Source organism: Xenopus laevis, chromosome 6L, assembly GCF_017654675.1.
Source record: "Xenopus laevis strain J_2021 chromosome 6L, Xenopus_laevis_v10.1, whole genome shotgun sequence".
NCBI classification, from domain to species: domain Eukaryota; kingdom Metazoa; phylum Chordata; class Amphibia; order Anura; family Pipidae; genus Xenopus; species Xenopus laevis.
This window is the reverse complement of record NC_054381.1, coordinates 107,339,882-107,354,844: the sequence shown is the minus strand read 5'-3', so window position 1 is coordinate 107,354,844 and position 14,963 is coordinate 107,339,882. Positions and strand designations below refer to the sequence as shown.

Below are 14,963 nucleotides of genomic sequence, written 5' to 3'. Positions count from 1 at the left end.
TTTTTTTAATTAACTAATCAAAACAAAACAAACAATAAGATTATTTAAAGTTAAACATGCCCCCTTTTTTTTTTTCCGCTCGATGTATTGAGCGTGGGATATCCATAGTCGCCCAAGAGTTGAGGAGTCCTGGGAGGCAGCTGTGATCTTGTTATGCAGGAGTCATTGTTGCTAAGACTAACTGGTTGGTGCCACGTAGGCATTCTAAGTCATACCACAGGGTGTATCGAAAACAACAACTCTAATTTTAAATAAAAAAATAAAATAACATTTTTAGAGATTAATTTTCCCTCAATGCTGCAAAAAGTCTGAATCCGAAAATCCAACATCTCAGACCTGTCAAGATCATGTATAAGTCAATGGGAGATGTCCCTATCCTGATTTGAAGATATTGTGGTCTGCAATGGGTTTAGCCCGATAATCCTATAAATTTGGTGTTTTCGGGCAATAACCCCCAAAAAATTTAGCTATTCGGATTTTCGCTCTATTTTATAGTGTTTGTTACTGACATGATTAAATCAAGTTATTTTATTAACAAATAAGGCAAAATCGGGAATGGGAATTTTGTAAAGCTTTTTTTATTGAAACAATGAGATAAATTTAGATTTTAGTAAATAACCCCCTTGCTGTCTCGTCAGAATCAGCAGCAATATGTACGTGATAATAACATCAGATAAAATCTTTGGAAGGTGAACTGCCCATTTAAATACTGAGCATGACAAAAATAAACACTAAATGATTATGTATGCCAAGCTGTGATAAAAGATTATTGCAGGCAACAATATGTTGTGAAGCAGTGTTCTGCTCAGTGGAAAGAAATGGCTGGGCTGTAGTGGAGAAGCGGTGAGCAAAAAATGAATGAATAAAAATTAGCAGCAAGAGAAGCACAATTATTATACAAGCCAAATTACTAAGTGCTTCTGTAGATACATTGCAAAGAACAAACAATGTTTTAAAGGTTATTCCATTGGTGAAAGTAAGGTTCAGGCTGTAACAAAGCTGGGTGGCCAAAAATGCCAGGCCATGAATCTGGAAACAGCATTGGAAGAGAATCACAATGAAGACATAGGGGTATATTTATCAAAGAGTGAAGTTAATAGTGAAGTTCCACCACTAGAGTGAAATTCCGCCAATTCCCATTCATTTCTATGGGATTTTTAAAGGCGTATTTATCAAAGGGTGAACTTTCACTTTCACCCATTGATAAATAGGCCTTTCAAAATCCCATTGAAATGAATTGAAAGCTGCGGAATAACACTCTAGTGGCAGAACTTCACTCTTTGATAAATTTACCCCAAAGTATAAGCATTATTTAAAAAAAAGTGAGATTTTTTAAAATATTTCCTTGATATCATAGGCTGACTCTTCTGACTGACAACAGGTGGAGTGGTTAGTGATTACATTCATTAACAAAACATAGGGTCGTTTTCAAAAAATGATTGAGCAATTACTAGATAACTTTGTTCTAGTCCAGGAAGGAACCTAAAATAGCCGGGTTTTACTGAATTAGGAGATAAACTAAAGTGTATCTGCTGGTAGCATCACATGCATTTGATAAAAACGATCATTTGTAGAAATACTCACAAATTCCTATCTATCTCCACCTTAGATTGTAAGCTCTTGCAGACAGAGGTCTCTCACTATTGCCTCCTAATAATTGCAACTGTAACTTAATTCTAGTGAAATGTTGGTCTGTATATGAAAACAGCTTGGTCCCTTACTTTACTCTGAAAAGCGCTGAGTAGAACAATGGTACCTGTGTGATTAAAAGAGAATTAAACAAAATTAATATGGCTATATATACACTGTATTTTATAGGCTGAACTAACTGAACAGTCGAGATGTTTAGTAGCCCAATAATAGAAATGATCTGTGTCTTCAAAGTTGGCCACAGCATCTCTTGTTAGTGCCAGTGATGCTGCATCACTGCAAATAATCAAGCAGAAAATAAGGTTACATCAGTCACAAAAGCTGATGCTACAGGGCAGGTTATTAAATTCTGCTGTGGAATACACGTTTCCGGAGTTGTAAAATGGATCTGAATTATTCACTTATTAGCCTTGCATCATGGCTTTTTATAATTCATGCACTATATTAAATTTTCACAACTGACATAAGACCAGAAAACTGGTGAGAGAGCCATCTAAAATCATAGATTTAGCTTCTGAAACATTTATTTTCAAAATAAATTAAAAAAAAAAAATCCTTCATTCAGGTCCATAGATATGTGAATCAACGGCAATGATTCGGCTGGTGATCTAGATTAAAGGGATACTGTCATGGGAATTTTTTATTTTTTTTCCAAAATGCATCAGTGCTGCTCCAACAGCATTCTGCACTGAAATCAGTTTCTCAAAAGAGCAATCAGATTTTTTTTATTTTTAATTTTGAAATCTGACATGGGGCTAGATATATTGTCAGTTTCCCAGCTGCCCCCAGTCATGTGACTTGTGCTCTGATAAACTTCAGTCACTCTTTACTGCAAGTTGGAGTGATATCAATGGGAAGGTAACCAGATAACAGCTCCCTAACACAAGCCTGGTAGATCTAAGAACAGCACTCAATAGTAAAATCCATGTTCTACTGCAACACATTCAGTTGTATTGAGTAGGAAAAAAAGCAGCCTGCCAGAAAGCAGTTTCATCCTAAAGTGCTGGCTCCTTCTTAAAGCACATGACCAGGCAAAATGACCTTAGATGGCTGCCTACACACCAATATTACATCTAAAAAATACACTTGCTGGTTAAAAATAACATTTTATATTGCAGAGTAAATGATTTGCAGTGTAAACAGTGTAATTTAGAAATAAAAACTACATTATAAAAATCATGACAGAATCCCTTTAAATATCAATGAGATACATTCCAATAATTCATCTTAGAAGGAGAGTGAACATTCTGTAATGTAATGGGTATAAATCTCTGAGGTGCAAATATACTTATGGTCGAATATCAATGGTTAATTAACCCTCGATATTCGACTGCCGAATTGAAATCCTTCGACTTCGAATATCGAAGTCGAAGGATTTACCGCAAATAGTTAGATCGAATGATCAAACGGAAAATCGGTCGATCGAACGATTAAATCCTTCAAATCGAACAATTCGAAGGATTCTAATCCATCGATCGAACGATTTTTCTTCGACCTAAAAATTGTTCCAAAGCCTTTGGGGACCTTCCCCATAGGCTAACATTGACTTCGGTAGGTTTTAGGTGGGGGGTCAAAGTTTTTTTTAAAGAGACAGTACTTCGACTATCGAATGGTCGAATATTCGAACGATTTTTAGTTCGAATCATTTGATTTGAAGTCGTAGTCGAAGGTCGAAATAGCCAAAAAAAACATTTGAAATTCGAAGTTTTTTATATTCTATTCCTTCACTCGAACTAAGTAAATGGGCCCCTAAGTGTAAAGGAAGAAAACCTCCAAAAACAGCTTGCCACAGTAACTAAATGTATGATTTTTTAAATTATATACAATACAATTGTTTACTCTTGGAAAGTTATTTGGCCTTGATCAGATTTAATTAATGCTCCTTTCTAATCTGAATGGGCAGAAAACTGGGACAATTTGGCTACACACATTGAAGGCCAAATTGGCAATTACAGGACCAAAACTGGACTTTCTGCATTTTCATAATGAGTTGATGTTATCACTGGTTACATTTACAAACATGCATAATCTGCTTATTCCCATGTGATGCTGAGATTCAAAATATGCTGTGGGGTTTGTCCCCAAACAGATTCCTATGGGAAAGTGACCTGTTCTGTAGAAGCATTGGCAGATATTAGCAAGCAGCAGTACAATCACTAAATGAACCTTGACAGCCTGTGTATACTCAGCTTGACTCACTTTTGTGACCATGTTAAAGTTAATGATGCAACACTGCCCCATCCTGAAGGGAGCCCAGTCTAATTTGAGAAGAGCCTTGTTTCCAGACCTGTAGTGTTGTTTTCTACATTGCTCATGAGGACTGTTGTGACAGAGATATGCCAATTTTCAGGAGCGTAAGGTCTGGTGTCACACTAGTTCTCAGGCATTAATCTGCAGTCAAGAGATGAGCTGTGCTAGGCAAACAATGCTGAGAAAGAGGTTGAAAATGACTCTGCCTTTAAAGCTTTTTGTTCTCCTCTCACCTTTTCCACAGGGAGAATGCTTTGCAGCAGACGCATTGTAAATAGTGAGATGCTGATAAATGCCATTCTGTGACTCATAAGAGAAGAGCTGGGTTGCTCAGAACGATTGTTATTTTTATGATACAATATAGCATCCCCAAGTGTATCCAAGATGGAAAGAAGTTTATGTCTCTAAAAAGAGAAGGAAAAAAAAATAGTAAACAAAAAAAAACCACAGAATTATATTACTGTAAGGCTTGCATTACACTTGAAGTTGAAATTTATACTTTACTGTCAAAAACGGCATAATTAAGATCAGCATTTATTTCTTGCCCATGTCTAACCTTTAAGTAAATCTGAGATAAAGGTGTTATTGACACTGACACCGTCTTTTTTATTTGCCTTCAGTTGTTTCCATGGCAACCTGCACTGCTGGATAGGCCTTTCACAAACAAATGCTTTCTGTGCAGCTTTTCTTTAACCTAAGCTTAATAAATTATATATGCCTTTAGAATTACGGCATAATAGCTGGTCAACTAATCTAAGCAGCTAAAATACAAAGCCCTTTACTGAGAAGAGAATGTAGTAATTCCCAGTTAGGCAATTAGTGAAAACAGCATTCTTGCAATAAACAAAATGTTGTTATCTCACCAGTTCTTGCCCAGTAAGGCTTTCATTTTCCCAGACTTTTTCTGAAAAGGTTTCACTGAGCATTTCAAGAATACACATACACAAGAATACACATTATTTGCTTCTTCCTGTCTGTGCATTGCAGAGTGTAAATCAGGGGTGTCCAAACTACGGCCCGATATCCATTTTATATTGGCCCGCAGCGTGCAAAAATCCCTCCCACCTCTCAGCATCTAGAAGAAAAAAAGTTTCCTACCACGTGTCATTGGGGGGCGGAACCTACAGTGCTTGACTGTAGACTTGAGGAAGTTTGTCCTAAACTCCGCCCTCCCCTCCCCGTGACTGGAGTTTAGTGTAGTGCGGGGAGGGGGGCAGTAAACAACTGAAAGCACATGGCTCCATTCCCCTTCTACACTGCTGCCTGGCCTGGATTTCGTGCATCTGATGAACTGTGAGTAACTGCTCGGTGCTTGGCTTGGGGGAGGGGTGGATTTAGTGAGGCTGCAGCCGGGCAAGGGAGTCCGTTACAGATCTAGTGTGTGATTTACTGTGTGTGTGTCACTGTGTGTGTGTGTATCTGTCTGTAGGTGTGTCACTGTGTGTGTGTGTCTCACTGTCTGTATGTGTGTCACTGTCTGTATGTGTGTCACTGTGTGTGTGTTATTTACAATTCGTAAAATGAACATGTTAATCAGGGAGTGTGGCCACAAAATGGGCGTGGCCACAGTGAGTGGCCCGGCTGTTTGTATATTTTACCGCATATGGCCCTTGGAGAAAAAAGTTTGGACACCCCTGGTGTAAATCAAAAGAAGAATCTTCAAACATACAGATCCAACGCATTCTAATAATTACTGAACCCACACAAAACTTCTATTACTGTACCCTAAAAAAATAAAATAAATAACACTAGTGATGGGTGAATCTCTCCCGTTTCACTTCGACAGAAAATTTGTGAATTTCCCGAAAAATTTGCAAAACAGCGGGAAAATTTGCAAAAAATTGTGAAATCGGAAACTTCACGGAAAAATTGTGAAATTCGGACGTTTTCGCGAAAAAAAAACGTGAAATTCGGGACGTTCACGAAAAATTTGAAAGTTTTCACAAAAAAATCTAGCAATTCGAACCTTTTCCTGAAAAAATCAAGCAATTCAAACGTTTTCACAAAAAAATTGTGAAAACCGGAAATTGACGCTGGTAAATTTTCACGGGAGATCCGCAAATTTATTCTTAGGCAACGGAACGCAGGAATTTGCCACAAATTCGTGCCAGGCGAATTTATTCACCCATCACTAAATAACACATAATTTTACTTAAAAAATGTAATATGCGCTTGGATTCAGATTAGAATACAACATTTCCAAAGAGATGACCTAGCAGGATACTACAGTACAGGAGCTCTGTTTGGTAAAAAAAATATGGATCATCTGGTTGGAAAACACAAGCATCTCATAGCTGAATCTTCAAAATTCTCAATTCTATATGTGATGTGTTATTCAAAACTATGACCGATTTCTTGAAATATATTATTAATGCAATTATAATAGGTTCTGTTAAAGAAAAAAATTGAATAACCACAGATAGGATCCATTATCTGGAAACCAGTTATCCAGAAAGCTCTGAATTACAGGAAGTTTGTCTCCCATTGCCTTAATTTTACTTAAATAATTAAAATGAAAAAAAAAAAAAAACATATCCTTTTTCTTTGTAAAAATAAAACAGTACTTTGTATTTGATCCCAACTAAGATATAATTAATACATATTGGCAGAAAAAAATGTTATTGGGCTTATATGATGTTTAAAGCAGACATAAAGGACATGTAAACCCCCCCCCACCTACACATATTTAATCAGTGAACAGCCCCTTTGTAATCTTAAGATACCTGCCACTGTTTGTTAAAAGGTTAGCAGTAAGGCTGCAGCATCCCCTTAATCACTTAGAATGCTTTCTCCTCCTCTAACCCACTCTGCTCCCTCCCTCAGAAATGTACTTTGGCTGTTGGCTCATGAGCATGCTCAGTTCTTCTCAGCTCAGATTACTAAACACACCCTCCAGTCTAACAGCCAATGAAGAGATGCATTGCTGGTTCCCATAGAAACTCTAGCTGTCTGGTTCTATTTTTTTCTAACCACCTCTCCTGAGCTCAGCTTAACCATTACAGTGCTCAACCCCAGCAGAACTTTTTATCAAAGTATGTTGTGCTAGTGTAAACCTGCATTGTGCATTGCATTGCATTGCAGGGTACATATCCTGTTTGCAGATGTCAATGTTATGGATGATTTGTCAAAGGGAAAATGGCCCCGGGTGAAAGCTGCTATTGTTTTCGGAAAATGTGATGGCACTGACAAATGGAGGAGGTATATGCAGTACAAATGATGTGGCTTGGGTGGGGAAGATATCCCCAACTTATATGCATGGTAGGAAAATGTAGGCTCTACATGTCCTTTAAGGTATGGTGATCCAAATTAGAAAGATCCCTTAATCAGAAAACCCCAGGTCCTGAGAAATACCTGTACTCAGGGCCGGAACTAGGGGTAGGCAGAGTAGGCACGTGCCTAGGGCGCAAAGCTAGGGGTGCACCAGGCACGTGCCTTCTCTGCTTCTCCTACTCCCTAGTCTGGTCCCCTCGCAGGTGTAGCTGGAATCATATTTTCGCGCGTGCATGCATTTGTTTTTTTGCGCATGCGAGCATTGTTTTTCAGGCATGTGCACGGTCGTTTTCTCGCGCATGCGTGCGTTCTGTTTTTTCGCGCATGTTCGGTTTTTCCACCAGGCTGCCTAGGGTGCCTGGCTAGATTGGCCCGGCACTGCCCGTACTTGAAAAATAACTAGAATCGTCCAAAGTCTATATTTTAAAAGGGCAGCATCATATCTTGTCAAAAATATATTTGTTTTTTTTAAATGTTGCAGAGCTGTTGGTTAAAAATATGGGCCTGCTATTTCTGCAATGCCAACCTTTAATGATACTGTAGTTACAAATTATTAATAAATAAGAGCGCATTAGCTGCAGTACATTGGTTTTTTACAAGATTCAGATGCTGGGTAGGTTTTCCCAAAGGGCAGAAAAAAAGCTAAAGCAATGTCTCATTTGTGCTGTAAACAAGATTCTATGGCATGAAATGGAAAAGCTTTTGAAGGAAAAATCTTACAGAAAATGACAGCCTCCTGTTTATATCAGCTAAGCTGTGTGGCATATCAGCTTACCTGAAAATGCTTAAAAGGGTTGTTCACCTTTGAGTTAACTTTTATTATGATGTGGAGAGTGATATTTGCAATTGGTTTTAATTTTTTATTATTTGTGGATTTTGAGTTATTTAGCTTTGTATTTAGCAGCTATCCAGTCTGCAGTTTCAGCAATCTGGTTGCTTGGGTCCAAATTTCCCTAGCAACCATGCATTGATTTGAATAAGAGACTGGAATAAGATTAGGAGAGGGCCCGAATAGAAAGATGAATACAGAGCATTTGTTTTTAAATGGGGTCCCCAGTGACCCCCATTTGAAAGTTGGAAAAAATCTATATCTATGAAAGATAAATAATGAAGACCAGTTGAAAAGTTGATTAGAATTGGTCATTCTATAACAGTGAACGTTACCTTAAAGGTGAAACACCACTTTAAAAGCAGCAATTTCAAGACATTTCCTCACAACGAGCCATACAATGATAATAACTCACCTGACCTGGTGTAGCAGCTTCCAGAAGAAATACACAAAACGGTGGCAGGCTCAACTGCTAAAACTGTAGCTCTAAAGTATCTTCATGTTCCATTTCTGGAAACTCCAAAAGTAGTGATGGGCGAATTTGCGCGATTCGCCACCAGAGAATAAATTAGCGAAATGGCCGCGAAAATTCGCTGGTAAAAATTCGCCGGCGTAAAAAAAAAAAGTCGCCACATTCAAAAAAACGGACGCGTAAAAAAAAAAAACAACTAAAAATTTGCAAAACAGCGTTGGCGTCTCATTTTTGACGCTGGCGTACGTTTTTGACGCCAGTCGCCGTTTCGCGCAAATTCGCCCATTTCTATCCAAGAGTCCTATATCCATTGGGGGCAAATGAGACCTGGAGGGCCCATGGGCTTGAGTGCTATTCTCACTTAAAATACACAGTATAAATATAAGATTAATAATGTTGATAGAACTAAGTGCTGCATACAGGAGATTTATAAAGGCAACAAACAACCGGAACACAAATTATCCCCCATACAAGTGATTTTCCCTGAAAAAAAAGGAGCAGTTGGCCTGTCCAGAGGGAACCCGGAAGGTAAGAAGTATCATGTTAAGCATAAAACTTGTATTCAAGCGTAGTCATACATTAGTATAAATCAAAGCATTGTGTGATACCTTTTTTCCTTTAAGAAACTATAAAGAGAAAGAATGAACCGTTTTAATCATAATTCTGTTTGCATACACAAAAGCAATAGTTACATGGCTATTGTGCTGTTATCCCACTGAGATTACCTAGATGATGCAGTATCCCAATCTTATCCATCACCTCTAAAATGCTGACTTGTATGACCCACAACACAGGGTCTAAGGTTTTCATTTTCAGGAGAAGGAACTTGAGAATTTGCTTGTGCATCATGGCAGTACAATGCAAAAGAATTATGGGAAACCATTTCTGAAAAATTCAGAAAACAAAAATCATTAGTATATGTATATATGGGTTATACAGTAGTATTTATAATTTTATGAGCCAACATAACAGGTCTAATCAATTACAATATTTTTGCATGAAATACTTCCACAACCTTTTTAAAGGGGTGTCTCACCTTGAAATTAACTTTTAGTATGTTATAGAATGGATAATTCTAAGCAACTTTTTAATCGGTCTTCATTTTTTATAGTTTTTTAATCATTTGCCTTCTTTTTTTCCCAGCTTGCAAATGGGAGTCACTGACGCCCAGCTGAAAGGCTACAAATGTATTGTTATTGCTACTTTTTATTACTCGCCTTTCTATTCAGGCCTCTCCTATTCATATCCCAGTTTCTTATTTAAACCAATGCATGGTTGCTCAGGTAATTTGGACCCTAGCAACAAGATTGCTGAGATTGCAAACTGGAGAGCTGCTGAATAAAAAGTTAAATAACTAAAAAAATCATCATACTAAAAGTTAACTCATAGGTAAATAACCCAATAAGTTAAAAGCTTTACAAAAGATGCCTCTACTAAGTGAAAAACAATGTAAGCAAGAATTATCTTTTTCACCTGTATATTATATGTGCATTTTACCCATCAAATGAATACTTTTTGCTGATATAGACTGGTTAAATAATGGTTTGATTTAAAGGTGAAGGCGAAGGCAATACCTAGGAGAAAACTGTTATGCCAAATAAATTATAGCAACCAGATAACTTTCCCTGGTCTTCCTCAATAAGAGAAGTGAAAGCAAGATTCTGATTGACAGCTATGCTTACATGTTCTAATTATCATAGGGTGGCATTAAGGCCACCCTCTGCTCACACGGCTGTTTTCTTGGGTTCTGTCATGACAATGGCACATCCCCATGAAGTATTAAAATATCTCCCCACTGCACAAATGTAAGATAGTTGCTACAGATCCAGCCCAGTCAGATGAAGCTCAATTGTGACTGACTTATAAATTGGCTCTATTTAGACCTCACCCACAATGAACAAATGTACATATGACCCAAAAACCCTTAATGCTGCTGGAAAGTCCCAAAAATATAACCGTGGTAGAATCTAATGACAGAATGGGTGCATTATTATAAATATTATATATACTATTATATTTATTCAGCAAAGGAAAATGTATAATTTGTAGACAGTAAAAACAGGCACACCAAACTATATACAAAATTACTTTTTTTTTACTTACATAAGTCTAAAAATAGACAAACGTTACATGTTTTATGCCTACACAGCCTATGCGTAAGTGCCCTGGGTAAGGCTAAAATGCATAAAGCTTGCCATATTTTTGAGTATTATTCGGAACAGTTTTAATGCTGACCAATTACCACTAACTGCCTGAGATCTAAATTATAGCCAACTGGCAGATGTCAAAAAATACCTTAAATCAAAACTTTGCAAACTAAACCAAAGAGTTTAGCTTTTAAATAAAAAGAAACTACATGCTAAAGCCTCAACTGAACTTCAGAAAGAAAGATTTTATGCTTGATTCTTACCTTGCTTAGTACGTAAATGGGACTAAAATAGTCAGCAAAACTCCAGTAATATTTATCCTTTCCTCTGACCAGGTTTGTTATGTGTCAAATTGTGGTGCAAAATAAATTAGCAGAGTAGGGGTATGGTTTCAGAGATTTATCTCTTAAAGGAGTTGTCCCCAGTGTCAAACAATTGGCAACTAGTCATTTTTTTGTCTTTATTTTTAGAGTTATTTAGCTTTTTGTTCTGCGGGTCTCCAGTTTTGGAGTTTCAGCCGCTACCTAGTTGTGAGGCTGCCACTTAACATGACAACCAGGGAGTGGTTTGAGTGACAGGCTGGAAGATAAACAGCAGAGGGTCTGAATAGAAAGATGAAGAATAGAAAGTAACACTGAAGACTCTTGTAAAATATGTTTTGGTTGTTGGGAGTTAAATAAACTGAGAAACTGGAAGGTGGAAAGAAGTAGAATAGGTAGACAAAGAATTCAACTATTCAAACTATTACATAAAAAAAGATGAATGAAATATTGATAATAACAGACCAATCTACATAGTAACAGTTAACTTAAAAGTGAACTAACCCCTTAGGGTAGGACTACACGGGCGTTTTTGGCGCAATCTGATGCGCTGAGCAAAAACGCAGGCGTCAACTCGGATGCGACGGAAATAAGGTAAGATATACAAATGTCGGATGAAGTCACAGCGTTGATCTGACGCGACACGACTGTCGAATGCAGACGCAGCACACAGCATCTGCATCCGACAGTCGTGCAGCGTCAGATCAATGCTGCGACACCATCCGATAATGCTATTGCTTACCTTATTTCTGTTGTATCCGACTTGACACCTGCGTTTTTGCGCAGCATGTCGGATTGCGCCGAAAATGCCTGTGTAGTCCATCCCTTAGTGCTTGGATGCAGAAGGTGCCTGGGTAACTAATAGACTGCTTAAATGAAACCTGTGCACACAGACAAACTAATCAGTGGAAGAAAAAAAAACAGTGAATATAACCACCTTTTTTCCCTGTCGTATTTCCAGTCTCCCTCTTCAACACGTTAAGTTTAAGAGGAAGCACAGTGAAAATGAATCCTAGTGCCTGTAAATTTCAGCTAAATGTTTTGGTTCTTTTTGCATCATATGGGCTTCAAAACCTGAAATATAGTGCTATGCTTGAAACACTGCCATCAAAAGTTAGTGGCCCTAAAAAGACACACCTCCAAAACCACACTGGTGTGACCCCCTCAATAACACCACATTCATCTTACACTTTGAGAAAAACAAAGAAGCATAGTGGGGATGACAGGCACCATCTTGTGGCGCTTATTCTTCTTTTGCAGAAACTGCAAATGTACAGTTAAAGTCAGCCAGACTGGCTACAAATATGGAGTGTCATTGATCATTTACAGCAGAAGATTAAGATCCACAAACGACCCCCTATCAACCATGCTGTGCTACACTGCTTCTTCTAAAGGTGTAAGGTAAACAGGGCATTATTGGGGGAGCACATTTAGTGGAGATTTCCAGGGACACTACCTGTGATTAAAGGGTTTCATTCTCTACTAGTTGTTCATGTACATGGGACTTCAGCTTGAATAAATTGCTATATACGGAGAAACAATCCCTGTTTTGTTTAAAGGGTAAGTCATTTTTAGTAGCTTAAGGCACAAAATGTTTCAACGTCCGTACTATATTGATAATGGGTTGAGTGCAGATGACCTCTTGTATTTGTCTATACAAATTGTGTGGTCACAACTTCATTGCACCCCCGCTTTTCTTACCCCCATGTTCCACTATGAGGGGGCTGCCATATTTGTGCAGCAGTAGTCCGTTAGCATTAGAAAGGGACAGTCAGGTTGACAAAACAGTCAGGTTTAGGAACTTCAAGTAACAATTACTTATAAAAGCAGAACTATCAGTGGAAAACGATCAACATGACCTATAGGTAACTTTTCATGTAGATTAATATTTATAAAATAACATTTTTAGTGTCAGTATTGCTTTAAAGTGGACCTGTCACCCAGACACAAATCTGTACAATACAAGTCCTTTTCAAATTAAACATGAAATCCAATTTCTATTTTTTATTAAAGCATTCATAGCCATTGTAAACTCATTTAGAAATCTCAGCTGTCAATCAAATATTGTCTGCCCCTCCTCTATGCCCTGGGCATAAAGGCAGGGCAGACAATTACTTTCACTTTCCATTCAGCACTTCTTAGATGTCACTTGCTCTCCCCACATTCCCCCGTTCTCTTCACCATTTAATTATGTAGCCAGGACATGGGGATGGACATCAGGTCCCCCATTCTGGTGCACAAACAAGATTCTGAGCTGATGCAAGGCTTGCCTTAATAACAGTGTGCACAAAATGGCTGCTGCCTGCTTGCTATAATTTTGAAATCCCAGACTGAAGGAAGCAAGATTCAAATAATTTATAAAGTGTAATTAAAGTTCATTTTGCTTGACTAATGTGATAAAATAGGATTTTTTTGGGTGACGGGTCCCCTTTAAGGCACAAAATGTTTCAACGTTCTTACTATATTGATAATGGATTGAGTGCAGAGGACCTCTTGTGTTTGTCAATACAAATGTGCAGTGTCATTGATTATTTACAGCATCCACAAACTACCCCCTATCAACCATGCTGTGCTACACTGCTTCTTCTTAAGTTATTATTGGGGGAGCAAGTTGATGCAGTTTAGCGGAGATTTCCAGGGACACTACCTTTGATTAAAGGGTTTCATTCTGTACTAGTTGGTTCTGTACACTATGTTGTGTTGAAATGGTGCAATTCACTCTCCAAAATCTTTGTATGGGTGGAAGAATGCATATACACAAAAAAATTGACTTGTAGTACACGACACACACTCTCACATTTTCACATCTAAATTTTGCAGATCTTGTCTCTTCATTCTCGTAAAGGAAGCCTACAAAATAAGATAAACACCCAGACCGCTACTTAGCTTTTGCTGTATAGCCTCATAGTGAGGTGTTTTTTGGACTGCTGCACCTGGTCTAAAATAGGTATGGTATGGTATTTATTCAGAACGCTCAGGACTTGGAGTTTTCCAGATCTTTCTATAATTTGGATCTTCATACCTTAAGTCTACTGGAAAATAATTTAAATGCTAACTAAACCTAATAGGGTGATTTTGCCTCCAATTAGAATTAATTATATCTTAGTTTGACTCAAGTACACAAGTGTGTTTTATTATTATAGAGAAAAAGGAAACAGTTGGACTATTTGATTATACTGGAGTCTATGAGAGACTGTCTTTCCTTAATCCTGAGCTTTGTGGATCCCATACCTGTATTAAAATTCTAGTAAGCCACAGGAGACTACAATCTGATAAAAAAAACTAATATATAGTTTACCTGGACTGTGACTTGTTGTTTGAAGTGAAATAAGAAAAAAACATATGAGTAGCACAATGTAGATACTCATTTTGGCTTTAGACTGCATGGATTAACGTCCCAGTATAAAAATAATTATTTAACAGACCTTATTGGGGCTAAGAACTTTAATACTGAACTATGTATTCATGTTTTTGAAGTCTCTTTCTGTCTTAATGAATTTCAATGGGAGCATTTTCCCAACTGTAGTCTGGGTTTACCACATTTTAAGTAATTTTCTCACATTTTACATTTTGCAAAATACTAAATGGGTATTTGAAAAGTTGATTACATTTGACCACCCCCCCACGATTAACCATTTCTGTATTCTTTAAGTGACTTTGCAATTAGTCTTCATTCTGTGGTTTTTAGCCACACAGAATATGTCCATTTTATTCTGCAACTCTCTAGTTTTTAATTGTATCTGCTTCCTGGTTGATAAGGCTTAAAGGGCTTGTTCAGCTTTCAATTTATTTTCATTTTTTATTACTTGTGGTTTTAGAGTTATTTATCTTTTTATTCAGCAGCCCTCCAGTTTGCAATTTCAGCAATTGATTTGAATTAGAGACTAGAATATGAATAGGTAAGGACCACTGATTAGAGGGAGGAGTAATAAACAGTAGCAATGACAATACATTTGTAGCTGTACAGTGCATTTGGTTTTTAGATGGGATTAGAGACCCCCATATGAAATCTTGAAAAAGTCAGA

At 37.5% G+C, this 14,963-nt stretch overlaps 1 pseudogene; it reads right to left on the bottom strand.

Moving 5' to 3' along the window:
* LOC108718542 overlaps window positions 1-14,963 on the bottom strand; it is a 125,912-nt pseudogene that overhangs the window by 83,405 nt on the left and 27,544 nt on the right.